Source organism: Equus quagga, chromosome 1 (genome assembly GCF_021613505.1).
Source record: "Equus quagga isolate Etosha38 chromosome 1, UCLA_HA_Equagga_1.0, whole genome shotgun sequence".
Classification (NCBI taxonomy): Eukaryota; Metazoa; Chordata; class Mammalia; order Perissodactyla; family Equidae; genus Equus; species Equus quagga.
The window spans coordinates 171,402,736-171,425,211 of NC_060267.1; positions in this window are offsets into that span (position 1 = coordinate 171,402,736).

Genomic DNA, 22,476 nt, shown 5'->3' on the forward strand with positions numbered 1-22,476 from the left:
TGTCTTCAAAGAACTTGTGCTTTTCCCTGTTTCATGCTGCTCAATTCCTGTTCAGAACTGACTTCTTGAGAAAATGATAAAAAGAGGTACAGAGTGTGGAGGAAAAGGACCAGAGGGAGAGGATAAGGAAGTTCTGGAGAATCAATACAGGAAGCCTTCCTGGAAGAAGTGAGTTTGTAAAGAATTGAGAGGAAGTGTGTAGGGGGCAGGGTGAATGTGACAATAAAAAGAAAAGTCTGGTTTACAAATGGATTTTCTCATATCCAGTGTTTGTGTCGAATAATTTTTTAAAAGTTTTCTGTCTTTATTTAAGAATATAAAGTAAGGCAAGCTGGCTTTTTCACTGGCATAATTTCTTTCATTTGTATGACATTCTCGAAAAGACAAAAGTTTAGTTGTTAAGGGTCAAGGGTAGGGGAAGGCGTGGCTGACCAGCGGCAGCTCCAGGGCGTTGTCGAGTGACGGAGCCGACTGTGGTTACACCGATCTGTACACGCATTAATATTCATAGATCTGTACAGCAAAAAAGGCAATTGTGCTGTATATTCCTATTAAGAATAAAAACAAAGTTATGAAACAAGGCACAGAAACCCATTGAAGAACACTCGGGTTGTGTTCGCCAGGATGCAAAAGTGTCTAGTTAAATCGGCCCGCTCTTTGGTCTGTCTTCTGATGCCTCTCGCCCGCCATTCAGCCTGATGTTCAGCTGACGGCTGACCTTCCTATGGTACCGGCTGAGCGCCAGGGGCCTGTTCCGTATAAGTCCAGGCTCCAACTCTTCGATGGGCCCTGCTGTTCCCTCTGAACCAGGGCGAACGGGAGTGGGAGGGGGTGAGAGGAGAAATCACAAGCAGGTAGGAATGTGCATCTCATTAACAATGTATATTTTTTTAGGAGACCTCTACCACCACAGAGGGTGGATGACATTTCCCCTAAACCTATCATCTTATGAAATTAAATTTAGGTAAAGAGATTCTCTAAAACAGAATGTGCGTCTAAAGCAGCACTAAACTCTTGCAACTATAACAGCATCTGCTACCATTTACTGAGCACCTCGTCAAGGGATCAGGAATTCTCTCCATGCGTTGTCTCATTTCTCCCTCATGATCATCCTTGAAGGAAGGGGAAACCATTGCTCACGTGAGGAAATGAAAGCTCAGAGAGGTGGAACCACCTGCACAAGGTCACAGGGCTGATCCCTGTGCCAGAGCTGGGGCAGATCTGGGGTTTTAATCTTGGTCTCAGACTCCAGGAGTTGGTGTCCTTCCTCTGAACTCCAACAGCCACTTCAGCTGGGGCCACCCAGTCCTATTGTGGAGCCAGCCCTGCCCCACCCCTCCTCCTCCTCCTCACTCTCCACCACTGGCAACCCACTTCCCACTCTGCCCACTTGTTCTCCTCCCACCGTAAATGTGTCCCCTCTCTCACCAATCCACTTAAGAGATCCGTCCTTGCTTTGAATCCATCTATTTCCAGCTCTCCCACCTTCCCCATTGTGCTCTGAGAACCACCTCCAGTAGCTTGGAAACAGAGAGAAAACACACCACATCGGAAGAAGATGGGTTCCTGGTGCTTCGCCTGGTCATCCGTGCTTGTCTTTACACAGCTTGCCATAAATGGGGGTCAGGTTGTATAGGCTGTTGGCTTGCAATCAGAGACTGTTATCCTCTCTCTCCTTATTCATAGATATGAGTGTTGGAGGGAATCTCAGCCCTCGTCTTGTCTAAGCTCTAAGGATTGCAGAGAATTTTGTGGGCTGACTTAGGAACTGGTCAGCGTACAGATGTATGGTACTCAAAGTGTGTGTGTCTGCATCAACTGAGAACTTTTAGAAATGCAAATTCTCAGGCCCCTGCCCAGACTAACTGAATCAGAAACTCTGGAGTGGAGCCCAGCAATCTGGGTTCAACAAGGCCTCCAGCTGATTCTGAAGCATGTCGAAGTTTGAGATGTGGTCTAGACCAGTGATTCTCAAACTTTAATGTGCATGAAAATCATCTGAAGATAGGGTTGCCAGATTTAGCAAATAAAAATACAGTCTACTTACGGGACATACTTATAGTAAAAAACTTTTCATTGTTTATCTGAAATTAAAATTTAACTGGGCATCCTGTATTTTATCTGGCAACTCTACCTGAACATCTTTTTAAAGTGCAGCTTCCGACTCAGTGGGTCTGAGTGAAGCCTGAGATTCTGTATTTCTAACAGGTGCCCGGTGATGCCAGAGCTGCCAAACCACACTGAGAACAAGAATCTAGAGCTACTTGTTAAATAGAGCTCACCGGGCCCTCCTTCAACCTGCTGAATCAGAATGTCCAAGGGAGACATTGACTAGCAATCTTGTAACCAAGGGACCGTGTGTTCTGAGCCACAAACATCCCCTTTACAAACTTTAGGGAGACATCCTGTACGTCCGGATCTTACACATACACGTAACCCCACACACACAATAGTTAGCAGAGATGAGCCAAGGATGCGGTAGCTCTGCTGAGAGGTGGGGAAGGGAAGCTTGCTGAGGTGGATGGAGAACTCACTGTGGGAGTAGGGGGCCAGGAAATAGGAGGCTGGGAGCAAAGCTCAGGGCTGCTGGCCCCCCGGGCCTACCAAAGACAATCACATTTTCTCAACGCGGAAAATTCTGGTAAGAACATTTACTGAACCCCTCTTGTATTGAGAACTCCCTATATTATATCTCATTTCAGTTTATTCTCCAACAATGCTTTACCTTTGAATTCTTTCTCCCGTTTAGTAGATGAAGAACCCAAGGCTCAGAGGGGGCTAAGTAACTTGCCTAAGATCATACAACTAGCAAGTCCTGGAGTCCGGACCTGCTCCCCAAGTGCCTCTCCACTGCGCGTCTCACTCTGTTGAGCTCGTGTTTAGGGAAGGTAGGGAAGCACAGTGGGGGTTCCAGGAGACACCTGGCCACTGCCCTCTATAACGGCAGCTGCAGAGCCCTTTCTTCATGGCATCTGCTTTCAGCGCCCGTCCAGCTCCATTCCATCAGACGATGCCTCAGAGCATCACATGCACAGATCAGCCTGCTCCGTGACGCACCTGCTGGTTTGTTTCTCTCAGGAGTGTGCCCTGCACCGGGAAGCACCCGCTTCATTAGGCCCATTAGCTTCCGCCTTTTGCTGTAGCGGGATTCATCATGTATTTATTCTTGATGCACTATTTTTTCTTTGATCTTCCAGAACAGTCACTTCAATTTAGGTTTCTACCTGGACATGATGAAATTCCAAATATGTTCTCAACTCCATCCCAGGTTTCAAGGTATATTAGTTTAAAGAATTCCTCTCCATCCAAGGAAATTATATTGGTCTGAGCGATGCCAGAGAGTCGGAGGTCCCTGACTCGCTGTGGGTAAAGCGTTAGAATTTCAGACTCTTAATCCTATTGATTCCTCATCCTTTTGATCTTTTCAGCACTTGTCAGGAGAGTTGAGTTTGTGTAATTTGGAAGGGCCGCTGATTGGCTCCGGTTTTGTTATGACCTATTTGTGTCATTTAATTAATAAGGAAAGCAGTGGCCAGCTGCCGAACTACTGGGGACATCCTTGCAGTTTCTGCTGTTCCAAAGCCCAGGCAATTATTTGGGTTTTAGAAAAGTGACTGAATCAGATCATCAGCCTGGAATGGATTTTGTTTTGCCTTCAAGCAAGCTCCAATTGTCCTTTGTAGAGTCCACAAGTGAATAGAATAACGAAGAAACACATGGCTCTTTTCAAGGACGGGAAAGGGGAAGAAAAGTAATATTTCCTGAGTGTTGAGGTTGTGCAGGCACTTAACTTGCTTAATCCTCTCAATAGCTTTAGGTCGTAGATCTTATTATCCCCATTTTACAGATTAGAGAGTTTAGCCTCAGAGGTTAAGAAACATGCCCCAAGTTCAAACAGCCAGAAAATGACAAGCCTGGGATGAGAACTCAAGTCTGTCTGATTTCAAAGTCATCATGTTTTCATGCCATTTGGGTTGGCGAATTTCTTAATGCATCTCGAGAATTAAGACAACTTGTTTGTTTTCGTTTTATTGTTTCTGTGTTTTTAATGAACAGGCACATGTTAGTTAAAAGTACTGAGTTTTCACTCAACCAGATATCGATATTCACTCAAAGCTCTGCCAGTAAGTGGGAAATATAAACGGATCAGCGGAATAATTTAAGGATCTGACAAACAGCCCAACAAAATCAGTGGGTGAGGTGATGGGCTGTTTAATAAACAGCACTGGGGTAACTGACCTTCCATGGTAAAATAAATATAAATTCCCACCTCACCCTGTACATAAAAACAAACTCCAGATGACTTAAATATCTAAAGATTAAAACAAAACATTTGAAAGAATCTTTAAAACTATTAGAAAAACGTATAGAATATCCTTGTGATCCTAGGGCAGGGAAGACAAAAAATAGAAATAATAATGGGAAAGATTGATAAGTGTAGTTACAGAAAATTTAATATTTTTGTAGCACAAAAAGCCCCACTTACAAAGTTAAAAGGCGAGATCCAGCCTGAGAGAAGTTATTGGCAAGATATGTAACAGTGAAGATTCGTATTGAGAATGTTTTAAAAAAAACAAAATTAAAAAACTCCTGCAAATCAATACCCCAAGACAGAAAACCTTGCAAATAAATTGGTAAAGATATAGAACAAGGAGTTTACAGAGGAACAAAGATGTTCAGTCTCGCAAGGAAACAACAACAAAAATAACATAATTAGCAAAAATTAAGTCATATGTTATTATTAAGTATGAGTGAGAATACGGGCCAATGAAAACTTTCACATATTACTAGTGTTAGCGTAATTTGTACAGCCGTTGTGGAGCCCGTTTTGGTAATATCAGGCTAAAATTGGCAATGTGCGTAACTGCTCAGAAACCCGCTTGCAGACGCACGTCCCAGCTCTCAGGCAGCTGCAGGTCCAGCACCAGGGGCATGTGCAGTCTCCCGGGGCTCTGTCCTTAGGAGGGCCCTGTGCTCGGCTTAGTGCTGTACTTTCACCACCTTCAAACTGTTAATAGTTTTATTTTTGGAATCATGCTTTTAAGCGAAGTTCGATGGGACAATGGAGCATGTCATGAGCTGAGGAAAGAGGGACAATAGGCATGTCCCTGTTCCTTGCTGCCCCTCTCACATATAGCATTCTGGATTCCAGGGGAACTCCGGTGGACCCATGAGGCGTGGGCGCTCAGCAGGACTCAGGGCGGGAACAAGGTGAGCCGTGATATCTAGGACTGAGTGAATGGGCAGCTGACAGCCCTGGGAGGCCACCCTTTCCTTGTGAACCAGAACTTGCTTCAAATGCGGAAAGAAGGCATGAGCAAGCAAGGAACATGAGCAAGCAAAGAGCTCTGCTGCACCCTTTCAGAGTCATGCTGCTTCCCTGCTCAACCAACCACTGACGCTGCAAATGACGACGGAGAAGGAGAGGGACAGGCAGAGCACGTCAGGCCCCCTTCCGTTCAGTCCTTCCTTTCCTCATCAGGAAGCTGAAGGCAGAGAGCGCGAGTAGAAGATGCGCGAATCGAGAAGTGAAATGAGAACCGCTGAGTTAGTTTTGTGCAGTGTTTCCATTGTTCTGGTAAGAATGAAATACGTAGGCATATAGGAGCTACAAGATGCAAGTTGTGTAATGTCGGAGATTCTCCATATGAGTTAAATAGGTTTATATTTGCATTTAAACTGGCATTGTACAATATAACAGTGAACGGTAAAATTCCTGATAATAATTTGCATTTTTAATTTTTCTTGGAACACTAGGATGGCAAATAAAAAACACCATGACAAGTCAAGAGAGAGAAAGACTATGGAAGAAAGGAAAAAGCTTTACCTTTCAGTACCTTTAACAGCACTTTTTCCTTACATTTTGAAGAGGGGACCAGCTCTGCATTTTCATTTTGCACTGGGCATACAAATTACGTAACCAGTGTAGTTTCACACGGAAACACCAATGGGGCTGTCCATTTTAGCATAGTTATAAAGATTTTTTTAAAAAATAGAAATAATTCAATGTCCCGGAATAGGCAAATGGATAGATTATGGCACAGTCCATACAATGGAATAAACATGTTAATTGACCAAATCCACAGGTACTTGGGTTGAGATCAAAAGGAACGTTGAGAAAAAATTAAAGCTGGAGAGCATTACATAAAGAAAGGGAGCATGCGTCCACACGATTTTATAACACACTCACAAAAATTGATGACTTATGCATGCATTTTTGTATATGGAAAAGTATAGAAACATTGACCAGGCACAGGTCAAGTTCATGATGGTGATTTTATTTAGGGAAAGAGAGTGAGAATGGGACCAGGAAGAGGAGAATGGAGGGACTTTATATTTATTTTAAATCTTTTATTTCTTAAAAAAAAGACAACGTTAACTTTACTAAATTGAGGGCTGAGTATATGGGTTTGATATGTTATTCTTAGTGATCTTCATATTTGTTTAATTTTTTTAAAATCCTCCTTATTTATTTATTCATTTATTTTTAAAGGTTGGCACCTAAACTAACAACTATTGCCAATCTTCTTTTGTTTTTTCCTGCTTTTTCTCCCCAAATCCCCCCAGTACATAGTTGTATATTTTAGTTGTGGGTCCTTCTAGTTGTGGTTAATCCTCCTAATTTAAATAAGATAGACCAGCCACAGCTCCCACTATCCCTCCAAAAGGCAAAAGAAAATTTGGTGAGAATGCAGAGTAGAGCCTGCCATGCGTATATTTCTTTGGATAAGATGCTAAAACATGATTCTACCTATTTGTCAATATGGGAGAAGATGGCAGAGAGGCCTGGAGTAAATCTCTTGGGTGTTTGTGAGCAGAGGTTATGCACAGACCATTAACTAATCGTCTGGCTGGCACAGGAAAATACATCATGCATCTAATTTTCAGAGTGATGCTGTTTTTTGACTCTCTTGAATCAACTTTTCTTTTTTTAAATGTGTGACTTTGCTAATAAGAAGTCAGACCTTGGGAATCTTCCATTGCCTTCTGGAGGATGGTTACATTCTTGGCCTCAGACCAGACCAGAACTCAGTGGTGATTTACTGACGCATGCAGCCTTCAGTCCTGGCTCCCACACAGAGCTGTAATTGTAAGGGCTCTTTAAACTTGAAGGCTTGGGTTCCAATTCATTCACCATAGGCACCATATAAGATAGAAATTATTTTGGCTACAGAGGCATGATGTAGTCCACTCGTGTATAAAACCACTGCAACAAAAGGAAAAGCAAGTTAATCTAGGAAAGTGATGCCTGTTTTTGTTTTTAATTCCCTTCCTTTCCAGATGCTGGCCTCATCATTGGGAACTTGGCTGCTTTTTGAGGCCTGGCCCTCTGAGATCATCATGGTACTCATCATAGTCCCTAAAGGGAACCCTTTCAAGCTCAGCCCGATATCCTTCTGTCTTCAGGCCCCTATTTCTCACCTCCATCGCACCACCTAGGCCACTCCCCCATGAGCAAACCAGGCACAGGTGGGTGGCAGGGGGCCTCCATGCCACTTTTAATTGAAATAGCACTTGATTCACACCCTACACACCTCTATCACTTTTCTACTCAAACCTCAAACTTGACAAGAGTTAAACATGACCCGCATCTAAAGGACAATTCAAAGTGTAAGTATCTCTTATGTTGAAAGTAGAAAGAAAAACAAAAGCCTCTACGTAAAGGTAAGGCCAGCCCTGGTGGTCCAGTGGTTAAGATGCATCGCTCTCCACGGCCCGGGTTTGTTTCCAGGTCAGAGAACCACACCACCCATCTGTTGATTGTCATATTGTGGCAGCCAATTGTTGCTGTGATGCTAAAAGCTATGCCACTGGGATTTCAAATACCAGCAGGGTCACCCATGGTGGACAGATTTCAGCAGAGCTTCCAGACTAAGGCAGACTAAGAAGGACCTGGCCACCCACTGCCAAAACAATTAGCCATGAAAACCCTGTGAATAGCAGCAGAGCATTTGACGGCAGCAACCACAACAACTACATAAAGATTAGATGGCATTTTAAATTATTTTAATAATTCACCAACACCCTCTTTTTCATCTAAATTGGTTACAAAGACAGAATTAGTCTTTTCCAGATAATTTATAATATTTATTCTAGCTTACACAGGAAATAAGTCACAAAACAATTAAGGCTTCTCTCACTGACATCTGTAGACAACCACAGTTGACTTGCATTTTCTTCATACTAAGCATTCCCCCAGTGGAGGGGGGTGGGGCCATTAGGATCATCAGTAAGGAAAGTCGTGGGAGCCATTTGAGTCTCAAGGTGAAGAAATGATGTTAAGAGGAGCTTGCTGAGTCAGGGACCCTCCCCGTGCTGCTGCTTTGACACTGATGGCTGTGTGGTTAGGAACCTGGAACTTCGTCAGCGTATATTCTACTGTATCTTCACAAAAATCAACATACAATTAACTATCAATTATTTGGACTCTTGAAGAGAAAATAAAAACTCCCAGAGAACCCAGAACCCTATCCATAAATCATTAATATTTGTCTTTGGGATACATGATGTGATTTATATTTCGACCAACTTGCTTCACTAATTGTGTATGATTTAGACTCCTATGACGATTTGTTTGCAGTCTGTGCAGATAGCCAGGGAAGGAAGGGAAGAAGTCTGTTAGATGGCGGGAGGAGAGGGAAATCAGTCACCGGGAAATCAGACGTCCACCCTCTAGAGTCCCCAAGTTTGATAATCTGCAAAGTGGATGCTGCTTTGTAATGGGGAAGAGCTGATGCTCCTTGGCTTGTTTATAGCATCTTTTGTTCCACTAACTCAGATCAGGGCCAGGTTGGGTCTCGGGAGACAGTCGGGGGGGCAGCAGTTGTGATTTCTTTGTTTCCATTTGCAGATTGCTCTCGGCAATACAGGGGAGTTCTCAGAGATCATGAGAGTCCATGAGACTATACGGCCAATCACCTGGAAGCCAAGTCCACTGTCACGGACTTCCTAGCACCAACTGCACTTCTGCAACAAAGCCAAGTGTACGGACTGGGCACACAGATGCTGATTACAGGACTCACTCTAGAGACACAGACATACCCTGAATTATTGGCTACCCCTGAAGGTACCGCGCGCTGGATACTGCTTGGAGAGAAGCCCGTTGCTCCAAATGGAATAGCCCTGGCCTCACATGCAGGGACTGTGCTCCCTGTCCCACTGCAGATCATTGCTTTCCACCACACCTCCTGAAATTAACATCTTTAAAACGTTATTCAATGACGTTTATATTTATTTTCAGTGCTGCTTAATGTTTCATCTAGTAGCTAGGTATACCTTAATCTATCTAATCACTAATCATATATGGTATTTGACATTTAATTTTTCCAGTTTTTCAGATTTACAAATAATACTAGAAAGAATATTTTGCTTATGCCTTTTTTGTTTTCCTGTAGAATGATTCTTTTAGAATAAGTCTCATTAGTGCTCTTACCAGGTTAAAGTCTAGAAACATTTTAAGGTCCTTTGCATTTTGTTTTTGAAAAGGATATTCCAATGTATACTGTCAGTAATGAGTGCTGGGGTTTTAAGTTTTGTTTAGTCTAACTTTATATAATACACTTATTATGTAAATTAATAAGTGCTGTCCTTGTTTTCAATTTTGACCTTCTCAAAGTTCCAGGCTAGACTGCAGGACCTACACTGCTGCATTGCTTGAACTGACTCTCCTCTGTTCCCATGTGGATTGGACCCCTATCAGGGGACGTAGTTGCTGGTCCTCCCCCATAATCCATCCCACCTAATCAGCAGGGCCTAGGATTCTCCCTCCCCAAGATCAAAGCAGGGTTCTTCCTGTGGAGAACAGGAACAGTGTGGTCTCATTTAGGGTTGCTGAAAACTATCTTCCTGTTGACAAATCCTTATGCTCTGGGGCACCCACAGGTGGGAAGGCTGGAGGAGCGGGGAAGAGAGATCCAAAGGCACCAGGGACCATCCTCCTTCTCAAGAAGTGACTAGAATGTAGATGTATAAAAGTATAGTATTTCTACGAACACAACCCTTGAATTGGAAGCTGACCCAGATTTCCTAAATTTCCTAGACTTCCTGTGCAACCTTCTTCACTCCTGTGCTCAGTGTCCTTTAGCTTTTCACCAGCATCTAAAACATTCTCTTAGCTCAGGCTCTGCTACAACTGCCCAGTGCCTTCCACGTGATTGCCTTAATGTCCTGGGGCATTAGTGCCATCTTGTGGGCACAAGGAATGCTGCAGGTTTATCCCAAAGTAAAGTTGCATTTTCCCAACTACAGGCACAAATGATATTTTGTCTTCTTAGTGCTTTTTCACTGCCAGGCTGATGGGGCTCCCAGGTGACCAAAGATCTCAAGAGGCTTTGGGGTAGACAATTTGCAGGGCCTGTGCTCATGTCTCTTGAGATCTTGAATAAACTTTGGAAACATACCGTGTGAGAGTTGTTGGAAACTATGTTTACATGATGCATTATTAATATATCAGACCTAATAGAAAACCTTTTCCAATTAGACAATAATGTGGCAACACTGTACCATGGGTGAACTGGCATGCTGCGTGACTTGACTTACCCTGGTATAAAACATCTCACAAGAAAAAATACAATTGTTGCATAATTGGGCATCTAAACAGGAACACTGAGCTGATATTTGAATTTTGCTTCACTGCACTGATGTATATTCAATAAAGAGGCAGGAGAGGACAGATGATAAGTTAGGGAAGAAACTAGCTAGTTCATTTGGAAGAAACCAAATGAACCCTGAGCCTGGCAGAAAACAGAATGGACTTCCACGGAATACTCATGGGGCTTAAGAAAAATAAACACTACTTAGGGAGCCCCTTTGACCCTCTGATTAGATTAATCAGAACACAACAAACTGTAGTTGCAAGCCAGAATTGCTTTTAGAAGAAATATGTGAAAACGAGTCTTTATAAAGAGGTTATATGTTGGGTTCAGTACTAATTCAGTCCAATTCCTTCAACCTTCTTCATTCTCCTTACAGAACTGTACTGCCTGTTAATGTTTGTAATGACCACCCTGTGGCATTGTAGGATCCCGAATCATCAAAGAGAGATCCAATTACATTCCACGATGACACTGACTAGACAATATAGAGGGTTCATGTGTTGCAGAAAGATGTTTGACAAACGTGGAAATGACAAGCGTTATCTGATCCACCACAATTAATGAGAAACTTCCATTAAGTAGAACCCTAGTTCTGATCATATTCCATGATGATGATGATGATGAAGAAGAGGAGTGGGGGAAGGAGGAGGAGATAAGAAGAAGAAAGAAAAGAAGAAGAAGGAAGAGGAGGAGCGGGGAGGAGCAAAAGGAGGGAGAGAATTATTATTACAGTTATTCTGGCCCTCTCCCAATCCATTCCTACTTTACACTGAGGAATCACCCTGTATTCAATGTGCCTATATTTGCGCAGGACAACTGGGTACCCAAGTTACTTGGCGATGCTGCTAACCTGAACTTATCGCCTTCTTCAACCTTCCAGTATGGAATATGTTGTGTTTACGTAAAAGTTGTCCCTTACAAGACCCCTTTAGATAATTTTTCAAATACATGTTTGATAATAAGTACCTTCATTTCAAGAAAATCCCTTATAAAATTGGAGACTGCAGTGTAAATATGATCTACTAATAATGTTGTACCTACCATTACTGAGCACCTGCTAAGTCGCAGGTGTTTTATACGCATTATCTCTAATTTTTAAGACACCCCTGCCAGGTTGGCAGTATTATCTTCCCTGTAAGGAGGGGAAGCAGTTTCAGAGAGGCTCAGTAACCAGAGCAAGGTCACATGGCCAACAGGGCACAGGCAGGGCTCAAGGCTTCACGGATTGTCTTGCCGGGTTTTAACGGAAGAACTAGGAAGGCGTTTGAGTCGGAAAGTCTATTCCCTTTTCCAGCTCCGGGATAAACAGTAGGAAGGGCGGATGTGTCTGTTTCAAGCTCTCACTGAACCCTCATTGGTTGCTCCTCTTTCCAGCATTTTCATTTTTCCCTTCTGTTCTGGATTCTTCCTTTCGTCCTTCAAATAGATAAAGGTCATCCCTCTACTTAAACCAACAACCCCTCCCCACCTTATTTTTGCTGTGCCTTCTACCTACCAGTCTAAATCTTTTGTTTCCAGCTAAACTTGTCGATGAGTGTCCTAATTGCCATTTTCATTTCTCTTTCTCGCTCATGACCAAACGTATCTCTTTATTTCCCACCACTGTAATGAAGCCACTCTCCTCAGACTTACCCAGGACAGCTGCTCCAACTCCAAAGGCTCTTTCCCTTTCCTGTCTTTCTGAAGTTCTCTGCAGCACCTGACACAGTTGACCACATGCAACATCGCCTCCTGCCAGGAAAAAGAGAAGCAGCTGATGCATGTGAAAGGCAACTTGGAGCGAGGCTCTGGATTAAGCACTTTGCATGCATTATCTTGTTGAATCCTCACATCAACCCTGTGAAGCTGGTACAGTTATGGGTCCCCATTTTATAGATGAGGTGGCTGCGTCTCAGGGAGGTGAAGTAACTTATCCAATGAAGCACAAGCAAGTACCCGGCAAAGACAGATGCCTTCCTGTCTTTAACAACATTTACCCGGTCTTACTACCTGCTGGGCACAAAGCTAAGTTCTTTATAGGTATCATCTAATTCTTTTGTGTTACATCTTCTCTCATACTTAACCCTGAGCCTACTGCAATGTCAAGTTTGTAGTCTTCTGCCTAAAATAAGCTCTGCCTCTCCTCTTGACTCCTTCAAATTCTAAACTCAATGGTTTTTAAAGTTTTTGCTTGCATCAAATAGGTGTTGATGTACAGGGTATAGTGTGAGGCTCTGAGCCCAGGTAGGTGAGCAAGGCAGCTGCTGCTCATTTGCAGCCAACCGTGTAGTGGGAAGAGAGAGAGACAGATGTGGTACAAACCATTACCCGAGCCAATCAGTGGCCACTAAGAACATGCCCTCTGCCAGTCTGTGAGATTTCAGGTAAAGTGGCACACGAGCTCACCCCTCAAACCCCACCCCAGGTTCCCACTCCTGGAAACCTTGTACTGCGCTCCAAAGCCAAGCTCTCACACAACCCCAGCACCTGCCAGAGTGCTGTTCCAGGGGTGGAGTTTGAGGCAGGAGATGGCCTACCCCTGCCAGCCCTGGGCTGGCCCCCGATGCCAGTGTCAGAGCTTCCTCCTTCCACCTGATTATGCCTGGACTCGTGTGCTTGATGGACAGTCAACCTAGAACAAATGCTGTCCTCCACTGTCTCCTCCCTGTGCTTGGTGCCAGTCATCTCTGCAGCAAGAGTATGGGCTTCTCAGCAGTTCATAAGGGACACACCTTTCTTTGTTCTTCCACAGTACCCAGCTTAGGGCTAGTATGTAAAAGGTGTGCATCAGATACACCTATTTGAGTAAATTTCTCCTCTCAATACCTGGGGAGAATGAATGGAATTTACTCCCTAAAAACCAAGTCCCTTGAGCCAGAAAGCAAGCAAGCTTTCAAAGAAAAAATGGGGTTGTGTTGAAAGGATACAGGCATCAGCTTGCAGGGTTTCCTACGGGTCTCAGTTGGGACAATTTACGCATCAAATACATGATAACTGTAAATTGAATACATCAAATTCCGTAAGTCTTTAATGATACTCAAAAGAAAAAAGGCCAAAAAAAGAGATTTGTCACCACCAAAGAGGCTATTATATCAACTCCTTACTTGTAAAGTTTGTAATTAGTGGGAAAGAATGAGGCTAGCCTTTCTTTCAAGTGGAAGCTGCATTCCTGGGTAACCAACCAGCCCCAGATGATGAGAGAATATTTTTCTTTACACTAAAACCCCAGCTAATAATCGATGGACCCACAGAACTAGAGCATCACTACTTTGCAATCCCAAATAAGAGAAATGATTCAGGCATGGATCGTCAATGGATCCTAAAACCTGAAGGGGATAGTTGTCTGGTGCCAGACATTGCCCCCTGGACTACAAGGGGGAAAGGGTGACTTTACAAAGGAGGGATCAGTGCTCTCTCTCAGCATCAGTAGCAGTGGGACAACCAGACGGTACATGCCTTCTGTCAGGAAGCAAATATGAAGGGCAACCTCAGCTATGACATTCTCGCCAAAACTATTTAGACTACATCTAATCAAGCTTTTTGTTCTAACTGGAAATACAGGGGCTGGGGGAACAAGTGAAACAATAGCACAAGGGATCAAAGGTCCATAAGGCGGTGCATTCTCAAGGACAGTTAGCCTGGTCTCAACAAATTCTGGTGAAGGAAAACAAAGAGGAAGAAGCTTGTTCTACATTAAAGGAAACTTACTAGGCATAACGATGAAATGCAATGTGTGGTCCTTCATTGGATCCTGGTTTGAATAAAACACTTTGGAGACAGTTGGGGACTAGGTGTTATCTGATGGTAAGGTATTATTGTTAATGTTGTTAGCTGTGAAAACGGAATTGTGGAGAGGTAGGAAAATGTCCCCCAACTCCACCACTCTGAAATAATCACTGTTAAAATAGATAAACTTCATTGCTGACACTTCCTTAGGAGTGACAGAGAGAGAATGAGCAGGAACAATATTTTTATAAAGGTAAAATAATCCTACATACTAATTTTAAGAAAAGAATTACATAGAAATTTAACTGAATTTCAAGAAGAATGAGAAACCAAATTGAAACTGCAGAAATACCTGAACTTTAGATCAATGCTTCTTCGCTACAAGAGATTTGCTAAAATATAGTGCCAAGATTGAGAGCAAAGATCAAGAAGCACTTTTAGAGCTAGAATCATAACCTTTTTAAATAAACTAGATGCTTAAATTTCAGGCAGCACTGATTGACTCATTGGTGTAAAAGCTGAGGAGATTAACCTTCCTATTTTTTCTCCTAGCGTCTCCTCCACCTTCCATATCCATTTGTACTTGTTATTACTTCCTCAAGGTGTACAACCATAGTTCCCACAGTTTTCCAGTCTTAGTTTATATTTAATGGATTCAATGTCCAACACGAGTTTGTTTATTATGACTTCTCTATTTTTAGTTCTTTATTTTTATGCATCCCTTGATTGGCTGGATTTTATCAAGGCATTTTTACAAGGTTCATAAATGCCTCAAAACACTTATAATTAAAGCAAAAGAGAGTGGAAAAATAAATCTCTCCAACTAGAAACATCCCATAGGATGTCATGCTAGAGAGGATGCATGCAGATGCACTGAAAAGAATGTCTTCTCAGCATCTATCACAAAGGATGCAAGAACTCAGTCAATGAGTTCAAGAGCAAGAGTCCCAGAGCAAGGGTTTGTGGGATTGACTTTTGGCCCCAATAACTACTAGCTGTAAGGTTTGGGGACCAATTACAGCTATAATGTCCTGAGCCTCAATTTCCCCATCCGGAAAATGGAAATGTTACTCATACCTACCTTAAAAACCTATTGGAAGCGTTAAAGGAGAAAATCTGTGTGAAGTGCTGGGACATTGCTGGGCAGATGGTAAGTGCTCAGTAAATGCTGGCCAGCACTAATAATTGGCTTCCTAGAAGGGAAACTCTGATCTCTTCTGATTAAGTTAGAAGGAAGTCAAATTAGAGGTGAAAGATTATCATGTATTGCCTTCCAAGTTTTCTGATACAGGTTTGGCCAGACTTCTATAGTTCTTAACGCACCGTGGGCAAACATCAATGTGAAGGGAGGCCCTTTAGGGAATTCTCTTGAAAAGTCCTGGTTGAGTCTTAAAGAGAAATAAATTAGACCCAGTTGTGATTGATACTAAGTAGTCAAAGATTAGGGCCTGATCATAACTTGATATTTCAATTTCTTCAAATCTTGTTCTAATTGAATTCTTATTTAAAGTTCAGTATTTTACGATTCTAATAACATAAAATTGAAGAAGGTGATTAAATCACTAAATAATATACATTTTTTGTCAATATGGTCTGTTTTTGGGAGATTAAGTGACAAAATATTCTCCTTCTGAAGCTTTGGGCTGTTGGATGAGCAAAGTGAACATCACTCAGAATCATCTCATGGGCCAAGGTTATTGCCATGGGGCACCAACGTTTATTAAACCTTCTGACTTCTTCCAAAGCCTCTGAGAAACAGCTTAAGTGAGACATGACACTGATATAAGCCGGGTCTTATTCTTACTATAGCAAGCCTTACTCTCAATGAAACTCTTCCTTTACCCCTTCATTCTACAAATATTTATTGAGCACCTGTCATATGCCAGGCACTGGGGAATATGATGTTGAATAAAACACATGTGGTCCCTCAGTCCCTCAGACTGTGTATAGCCACAGTCTATTATTCAAAACAGCCCACAAGTAAATGTAAAATTACCACTGTGATACGTGGTATGGAGAAAAGGTAGCTAGTGCTGTGAGAGTCAATGACAGGGTGATACTGTTTTGAAAAAGGGACCAGGGAAGCCATCTTTGAGGAATTGACATTTTAGTTGAGGGCTAAAACTTAAAAATTTGCTATTGAGCCAGGTGGAGCATGCAGGGAAAGAATTCTAAACAAAGCAACTAGCAAGGATCAAGTTTCTGTAGAAGGAGAAACATATCGATTCTAGAAAATGAAGGAAGACAAGAGGGTCTAAAGAACGGAGTGCTGGGGAGAGTGTGGTTTGAGAATAGGCTGGAGAGGTGGGCAGGAAGCGGCCTCACACATAGTGTATAAGTGAAGCAGAAGGTACTAGAAGATCTTAGGCAGGAGCTGGGTCTAGCGTGATCAGATTTGTGCCTCAAAAATTTACTATTTATTGGAGTAGGGACCAGGAAATAGACGACTGCAGCTAGGGCTGTTCAGGTAAGAAATGATGGCAGCTTGGGCTATGGTAGGGGTGGTAGAGATAGAGAAAATTAGTTAGACTCAAGAGATATTTAGGAGACAATTTGATAGGATTTGATGGTGAGTTAGCTGTGGAGAATGAGAAAAAAACAGCCATCAGAGAGGTTTCCTAGGTTTTCTGGTTGTAGGACTGGATGGATGGTGTTGGTACCACTCGCTAAGGTAGGGAACACTGGAAGAGAAAGAGGGTTGGGGGAAGGGATGAGAAATCATGGATTCAGTTTGGACAAGTAGAGTTTGAGGTCCTTTTAAACATACAAGAATGCATCTAAAATAAGGTCAGGAATCTAACAGGCTCTGGAAAAAATTCATTGATTTAATGAATGAAACTATAGTAAAAAGGAAGTCTGGATGACTGCACGAGTCTGGATCTCAAAGGACAGGTGTATGGCCAGAGATACACATTTACGAATTGTTGGCCTATAGGTAGTTATTGAAGATGTGGATATTGAAGAAAATGTCTTGGAAGGGAATATAGTAGGAAGAAAAGAAGGCTGAGGACTTATGGAATTCTGAAATTTACCATTTAGTGAAATAGATGAAACCTACCAAGGAGACAGAGAAGGAGTGGACAGAAAGGTTGCACAAAGACAGGAGAGTGAGGTGTCATGGAGGCCAGGTGAAAAATGCATTTCAAGAAAGAGGAAATTGATATATATTGCCACGTGAAAAAGAGATGATTAAAGAGTTTAATGAAGAGATTATTTGCAAAGGAGTGAGCAATGTTAAGGAAAACCAATAAGCCAAGTGATATTGACACACCCCAGGGCCAGCAACAGGTCAGTCTTATCACCACTGGGCCAAAAGGGGCACATGGATAGAGGGGTTACCTGAATCAAGGAAAGCTGTAGCTGTCAGAGTGGGCTGCACAATAATTGCCAAACTGGAGCCTGGTGGGGCAAAAGTCAGGAGAATATATACCCTGACCTTTCTCTCCTCCCTCCCTCCGACCTCCTGCCTGGATTTTCATTGACCAAACCTAACTGTTAGTCAGAAGGTAGGGGGCCTGTTGATATAACCCTTAGAAGTCAGCACTTTGGGGCTGGGTGGAGAGGATGAAGAATGGACCTGGAGAAGCAAACAGAAACAGTCCAACACAAGTGAACAGTGAAAGGCGGTTGCTGAGGGGCCGGCTCTGTGGCTCAGTGGTTAAGTTCACGCGCTCCGCTTCGGAGGCCCAGGGTTTCGCTGGTTTGGATCCTGAGTGCAGATAAGGCACCACTCATCAGGCCACGCTGAGGCGGCGTCCCACATGCCACAACTAGAAGGACCCACAACTAAAATATACAACTATATACTGGGTGGATTTGGGAAGAAGAAAAAAACAAAAAAAAAAACAAGATTGGCAACAGATGTGAGCTCAGTTAGCCAATGTTTAAAAAATAAAAAGAAAGGCTGCTGCTGAGAGGGCAAGTAAGAGAAGGATTGAACTATGTCCACTGGATGACATAGAGGTCCTAGTCAACTCAGAGGGGGCTGTCGGGTGGAAAGATGTTGTGGAAGTCAGAATGGAGTGGGTTGAAGAGTGAATGGCAGATGAGGAAATGAAGAGATTTCACCAAATTTGGCTGAGAATGGGGAAGAAAAAGGAGAGCAACCTCTGGAAGGTGACGTGCAAATGAGAGAGACGGTTTGGATAATATTTCAAAGAGTTCATTGATGTGCTTCCTGCCACTCCCACCTGCTCGGCACTCAGCGAACTTCCCCTCATACCCTGAGGGACTTTTCCTTATCCCAGTAAACCCAGTTAGACGAAAATCAGATGCCCCTCTGGGACAAGAGGTCACTATGAAACCACTTGGACAATGGCTGCAAATTATGGCTCTTAAGTTCAAAAATGACTTGTCTGAGTGCAAGATAGAAAGACTGAGATAGGTACTCCCAGAACCAGTTTATCCTGCCCCCACAGCTGGGATAAAAGACACTCTGAGCTGCTTTACCCACACTCACCCCTCACACCTTTGGCTGAAAGTGACAGCCCCTCCTTTAGTTTGGAGAGGTGGGATTAGAGGGAATCACGCCAAAGTGAGACCCAGAGAGGTGGTAAGTCTCCTAGACTAGTCCCCAAGGCCACCCGGGTACAGCAGCTGTGGATTTCGATCTTAACGCAGAACATCACCCTGCTTCAATACATTAGTGACGTTGTGCTAACCAGACCCCTGCTAAGTGGACCTCAGAAGCAGCAAGAACACCAGATGCCTTGGTATCTTTGCTTATCAACATGGACCTCAGGACCAGCTGTAGAAATAGGGACTATAGAAACTCTTCTCTACATTAATTAATTGCATCTCCTCCCCCTCCCCCCAACACTACCATACATGAGGAATATTGGTAGTGACTAATATTTTGGGTTTCAGGAGGAAGAATGACCAAATTGACATCACTCCACAATAATATGGCACCTGATGGGACTTTGAGTGCTTCTTGTGTCAGAGACATGAATGAAATAGAAGGGGGCTGATGGAGTAGAGGAATGAAGAAACTAATGGACTGATGACTCATTCAGGTAAAGACCAATGTAGTGAGAGCAGTGAAAAAGTCATCTGTCATGGATGGTTCAAAAACAGGCAAAACAAAGCGCTATGTGGTTTAAGGATACCAACAGGTATTAAGACAATTTAGAAAGGCAAAGGAGTGATTAAAAAAAATTCAGCTATAGACACCTCTAGCAATCTGGGCAGGAAGATGCAGTCAAAGAAGGCACTCGCAGGCCTCCTAAGGTACTGATCACATTATATTTCTTAACTGTAGTGGACATATAGGTGTTCATTTTACTGTCATTCCTTAAACCTATAGCTATGTTTTATACAGTCTTTTGTGGGTATGGTTTATCTCAACTAGGTATTCCTAAAGTTGGTTTACAATTGTTTCAGACTAACGTACAGACTCAGGAGTTTTATTTGAGGAGGATATCATGGAACGGTTAAAAACTTGGGCTGTGGAGTCAGACTCAAGGCCCAAATCTGAATCTTGCAATATTAGTTATATGACATTGTAGAAAGGACTTTTCATTTCGCAAATATTCGTTGAGTACCTACCATATTCCAGATGTCAGTCTATGCACTGGGGATACAGAAGACAGATGGATCAGCATCCCAGATATAGTTTTCTGTTGTTATACATCTTATGCTTTAGCTTCTCTGAACCTCAGTTCTTATTAAGAACATGGAATTTGTGAAGATTAAGTGAGCTAATTATCCGATGATTAGCATAGGGTACAGTACATAGTAAATGCTCCATCAGTGGTGTCTACTTTCATTATTAATATGTCTGAGAAGCAAAATGATCCTTCACTTATCTGGCAACACTGGGAAGGAAGATATTCCATGTAAATGGATTTTTCCTCAATTTAATCCTTCACTGCCTAGGATTTTTTTTTAACTGGGGTAGAACATACGTATAGTAAGTGCACAAATCTTAAACTAATGGCTCATTTACTTTTTATACAAGCATATACCCATGTAACCACCATCCAGATCAAGACAGAGAAGATTTCCAGAAATGCCCCACAGAAATGCCTAGAACTTTGTGATTTTAGACTTTTTTATGGCTAAGTTTCTGAAAAGTTTGTTGGGCTTTTTTGTCTCTGGGAAGGAAGGACCAGCAATATTACTTAACCATGTCTTGCTTGCTATTGCCAAGTGGTGATATAATTTGCCGTCTCCTTTTCTTTTCTTTTGTATCCCTTTTAGATACACAAATATAACATGAGGTTGGACAAGCTTATGTCTGATTCTTGGTTGAGTTTTCCATCTCTTTTCTAGCTAACATCAGGCCTTTTTCTTAAAGGTGCACACTTCCTAAATGTATGTTGTTTTTAATTTGTTGTAGAGCAATATACACGTTACCGATAACTAGATGTTGAATAAGATTCCTACTGGCACTAAAAGCAAATACAGCCTTTAGTGAGGGATTAAGTGGAGATGAAGTCCAGCAAAGAATTTTCTAGTGACAAAACCTCAGGACAGCTGTTTCAGGAATTGAAAGGGACTTTGTTTTTGACAATTCTTTTCTCTTCCATGAGTTTCACATACTTTGGACCTGAAGTAGAGTGCTCTTACACATTGATTTATTTATCCTTGTGGCATCCTTTCAAGCCTGGTTGTGATTTGATTCCTTCTTACGGATGAGGAATGGGAGACAGTACATGAAGTCTGGTCTCACACCAGAACAGCGTTCTTAGTCCAAGGTCTTTTTCCCTCCGATCTGGGCCTTGAGGTTTCAGAATTATCTCATGTCACTTCCTTAGGAAGCGGGTAAATTTGAGAGTTGACAATTACCTGAACAGCTAGGTAACCCCAGCAGTGATTTTCATAGGGTGAACTGTGGTCCAGTGGAGATACTCCAGACGACAGCTTGATCTGGACTCACTTCCTTCTCCTCCGTATTGGATAATTTAGACTTCAGACCACATTAGAGGAGGAATTACCGGAGTGGGATAGATACAGTCTGTATGCAGCACCAATTCACAGGTGACTGCCAGCTGCCCACACCTGACCCCCGTGGCCTTTTGTGGAGACTTGCCCCAGCAGATTCATTTGATTCTTAAACAGAAACTGAATGAATAAAGGGTTATTGAGACTAGAATTTGGAAGTATATGGATCTCACATTCATTCATTCATCCATCCGTCCGTCTGTTCATTCACTGACAGCTTGCTAGGTGTTGGGCACTGTGCCAGGAGCTGCATGTCGCTCCCAGGAACACCTGGACAGCCCCACCTGCCACCTCTGAATGAATGTACTTTCTTGGCTTGGTTTCATTTCTCTTCTCTCGGAGACCCATCATCTCCATGCAGTGTGGACCCAGTTTAATCTTGGCTTGGAAATAAGTTCATTTTTCTCCCCATTTATGGAGAGGATTCTCCACAAGAGAGAGGCAGTGTTGCTGGGTGGGCCGTGGGGGAGAGATCATTGCACTGCCTGAGATGGCTTTTCTCCCCTCTGCAGACTCTGAGAGTCCCACTTGGACTCCAGAGTCCCATTAAGAGCATGACAGCAATGTTTATGTGCAATTCTAATGCTGGTTTTAGCAGCATAAGTGCTTTTTAATGCATAGCATTACAGCGAGTGGGCCCTATTCTCTCAGCCTCTGAATAGCTGTCTAGAGGGGCGTAATTCCCAGCTCTGCCTCCAAGCACAGTTATTTACAAGCTCAGTTACACGTTCCCGTCAAGTGTGGTGAAAGCCAGGATGGAGACGGGCTGAGTTTAAAGCAATTTGGCAAGTCTTTATTCCCTGCATAATCACTCAGGTCCCTCAGCCACTCCTGACCAGAGCTTCAGGTTCACATATGTCACAGGGAGCCTGGGACTTTGGGAAGAAGGGCTGCAGAAGTAGAATTTCTTCCTTCTTTCCCCCTCCCTCTCAGGCTCCCCCATCAACCTCCTAATTTCCCTTTAGATCTCTACTTAAATTAAGATTCCCACCCAAATCTGCCCACTGTTCTCTATCTCCAGTCTCCACTCTGTCCCAAATTCTGCAAGAGTCTCCAAACTAAACTTCCTGTCCCACTCTTGCCTCCTCTTTCCATCCCTTGCCCCAATCCGACCTTTACCAGAAACCAGTCTGATGTTTTAAAAGTGTAAATCAGATCCTATCACTATTCTGCTGAAAATTCCCCAGTGACTTCCTGTCAAACTGAGAATAAAACCTACCTCACATGCTTA